The following is a 3,819-nucleotide window of genomic DNA, read 5'->3' as shown; positions in this document are numbered from 1 at the left end:
TGTCTTGGGTTCTTTCTTGGCAGCACTGGAAAATTAATAACTCTTCCTCAGTTCTCAGCACCTGGCCCAGCACCTGGATGTGGCAATCTAGCTTCTGTTCTGGCTTCTCACACTGGAGACGCCTGGATCAGAGACTTAAGACCATCTGGACAAAGGCTTTCTGTTGGGCTCCACCCAGTTTCACCTATAATTTGAATATGTGTCCCCTCTAAAACTCATTCTGAAATTTAATCCTCAGTGTGTCAGCATCAAGAAATGGAGCCTTTAAGAGGTAATTGTGTCAATGAGGGTTCTGCTCTCATTAATAGATTCATAGATTAATGAATTAATGGTTCATCATGAGCATGAGGTTGGTGACTTTCTAAGAAGAGGAACAGAGATTTGAGTCAGCACCGTCAGCTCTCTCACCATGTGACTGCCCTGCAACACCCTGGAACTCTGCAGAGTCCCCAGCAGGAAGGTCTCACCTGAGGTGAACCTTCAACCTTGGACTTCTCAGCCTCCAGAATGGTAAGAAATAAATGTTGTTCTTTATATATTGCCCAGCTTTGGATACTCTGTAACGGAGGGTTAGGTAACAGAAAATGAAGACAGCTTTTTACCCTCACTGTCCATTAGCCTTCAAGGTTTGCTTTGCTGATCTTCCCATCTATAAACTAAATCCTAAATCAAAGACCAATAGCGATCAGCCCTAGTAGAATATTAGAATGACAGGGGATATTTAAAAATATCAGTACCTTAGGGTTTCATCTCTTTGAATGAGCCCTTGGTGCCCTCATTTTTTTAAGCCTTTCCCAGGAAAGCCTAACGTGAAAACGACCATGACACAATGAAGATGATCTAGATTGCTTCTCTGAGTTTTAGTAGAAACCCTCAGACTATGACCTCTAAAGTGCTGATGGGTGGTGAACACTAGGCACAAAGAAAGGCTGCAGAACTAGATCAGCTCTAAGCCTGCCTGAGGCAAGGACCATGGATCCAGGGACCGGAGGAGGCTGAGGAGGCATGGTTTCACAAAGTTTCATGGGTGGTGCAGGGCATGCTCCTCTCTAGTTTCAGTGGTGAAGTGCCCAGCAATTCATTCCCAGGTCATGGGGTGGGGGGAAAATAAAGAACATACTTGCAATAACTGAACAATTCTTTATGATCTGAGACTTTCCATGTGTTCTTTCTCACTGAATCCTTACAACATTCCTGTAGAAAAATGGCAACCATCAAATCAAGAAATTGGCCCAAAGCCCTACAGTCTGCAAACGTTAAGTGATAAAACTAGGATTTTAGCAGCTAATAGTCTTAACCACTCCTCATTCTGAATCCAGTGAAAGTAACACAGGATTTATAATTACATGGATTTGGAATCAAATTGTCTTTCTAGCACTTACTAGGTAGATGACTGTGGGCAATTAAATCTGATTTCTCTGAGCCTCAGTTTCCTAATCTGAGAAAATGGGGATAATAACTATCACTTAGAAAAAAATAAAAGTTACACAATAGAAATGCCATTCGATAAATGATTCCTCCTGCCTCATGTTCTAAGACATAATCCTACCTTCCCATTCATCCTGAAGTTTCTCCATGAAATGTGATGCTTTGCTACATCATTCTGTAATCCCAGAAGATTTTTTGCATTGTTTTTGCTATTACAGAAAAATCTCAGTCTCCCTCCCTCTCTCTCTCTCAATCTGTGTGTGTGTGTCTCTTTTACTCCATATCTCTCTGTGTGTGTCTCTCTGTTTATGTCTCTCTCTCTCTCTCATCCTTCCCATGTTTCTCTCTCTCTCACACACACACACTCATTCACAGCTTTCAAAAGACACTTCTGTACTTACCTTCACTTTTTGTTTTAAACAGCACACTCACTTTACTCTGAACTATACCTCACATGCACACGAGCTTTCTGCTCCATCTGTTCATCACACATTTGTCTTCACATTCAAAGCAGCACCTTCCCCAAGACCAGCTCCCTAACCACCTCCCACCTCCACCCCATCCCTAGTCAGAGGAAGGCCTGGTTGCCACCTGAATTCAGCTTTGTCAAATAGCCTCCTGGAAAGCTGTCATCTTCAGTTAGTAGGGATAATGGGATTATTCTATCTGTGTAATAATAACATGTTCAATTTAAAGAAAAAATTCTGAAGCCACTTAAAAGCTGCTGTTTGGCACCGATACATTATTCCAGTAATGAATAATCACTAAAGATATTATTCTGGATGCAGTTACCATGCAGCGAAGTGAATAAAATGCATTAGATGGAAAATTGTATTTCAAGTAAATATATGCACTGGTAGAAATGTATTACCACCCACTAATATGTATTAATTCAAAACCAAATGCCAACTGGAGTTCGCCTACACGGGTTTGAATGGCAAGCAGTGATTTGGAAGTGGGAGGAAATAGGTTTGGATTTGGTCAAATAGATGGAGAAGTGAGAGTGGGGGTGGGGGTTTATGACTCAAACATGAACAGGTGAGAAGACTATGCCATGGGCAGAACAGGCATGAGGGGCTCCCCTCCTACACCTCTTTAAGAGATTTTTATCTCCGACTAAGGATTACTGGTAGTTGTTGACATTTCTGAAGCAGTGGATCTTTTTCTTTTTTCACTATCTGCATCTTCAAATATTCTTTTCTGAAGAAAGTTAAAAGGAAGCCTGTACATTTTTTTGCTAAGGTAAATGCCTTGCCATCTTATTTCATTTTCTCATTTTTTTCTTCAGTGCACAACATAAGCAACTGTCCTGCTTGTCATACTCAAGATGAGCTTGGCATATCTGAAATCTGCAGGGATTTTCTCATTAGCACAGGGTTCCAAGCCCAAACAGTGAAGATGGAGTTTTCATTCTTAAATGGCACATCTTCAAGTTCTTGCCCTGTCCTCACTTTAGTACACCCCAGAAGAAGTCAAACATATGGACACTTTAAGACTCAGAAGAACTTTCTCAGGCATTCATTTTCCTATCTGTTTTGAGCCATTTTATTTAAAAAGGTACAATTTTAAACCTCTCTTTAATTAACCAATACCAGAGTTACAACGCAACGCTATTTGGCAATCGAAACTAATGAAGCACGGATGCATGCTACAACACGAGTGAACTTTGAAGCATTGTGCTAAGTGAAATAAACCAGTTATTATACAAGGCCACATACTGTATGATTCCATTTGTATAAAATGTCCAAAATAAGCAAATCTGTAGAGACAGAAATCAGATTGGTGGTTGTCTAGAGCTGGCAGGAGGAGGGATGGGGATTGTTCGAGGCAAATGGGGAGTGACCCACAAAGAGTACCAGTTTCTTTTTAGGGCAATAAAATCTTTTAAATTGACTGTGGTGATGATCACATGTCTATGGATATATAAAAAAACCACAGAATTGTACAATGTAAATGGGTGAATCGTATGGCATGTGAATTATATCTCAATAAAGTTTTTACCAAAAAAAGACTCCAGAGAAAGAATGAAAACCCAAAATACTATTTTGTAACATACATAATCAGTAAAGAACTAGCATCCAGAATATATAAAGAATAGCCAATAGGCTGGGCATGGTGGCTCACGCCTATAATCCCAGCCCTTTGGGAGGCCACGGTGGATGAATCATGAGGTCAGGAGTTCGAGACCAGCCTGACCAGCATGGAGAAACCCCACCTCTATTAAAAATACAAAAAATTAGCTGGGCGTGATAGCAGGCGCCTGTAATCCCAGCTACTTGAGAGGCTAAGGCAGGAGAATCACTTGAACCCAGGAGGCAGAGGTTGCAGTGAGTCGAGATCATGCTATTACACTCCAGGCTGGGCACCAGAGTGAGACTCTGTCTCAAAAAA

The 3,819-nt window shown here is 41.0% G+C and overlaps 1 long non-coding RNA gene across 1 annotated transcript; it reads left to right on the top strand.

Annotated features, from left to right (window-relative positions):
• Positions 1 to 395: 395 nt before the first annotated feature.
• On the top strand, positions 396 to 3,140 carry LOC129482108 (uncharacterized). Its single transcript, XR_008657607.2, has 3 exons — positions 396 to 510; positions 1,201 to 1,255; positions 1,538 to 3,140. It is a non-coding gene; the product is annotated as an uncharacterized lncRNA (long non-coding RNA).
• The last annotated feature ends 679 nt before the right edge of the window (positions 3,141 to 3,819 follow it).

Source organism: Symphalangus syndactylus, chromosome 5 (assembly GCF_028878055.3).
Source record: "Symphalangus syndactylus isolate Jambi chromosome 5, NHGRI_mSymSyn1-v2.1_pri, whole genome shotgun sequence".
Lineage (NCBI taxonomy): Eukaryota > Metazoa > Chordata > Mammalia > Primates > Hylobatidae > Symphalangus > Symphalangus syndactylus.
This window is presented reverse-complemented; position numbering and strand designations above follow the sequence as displayed.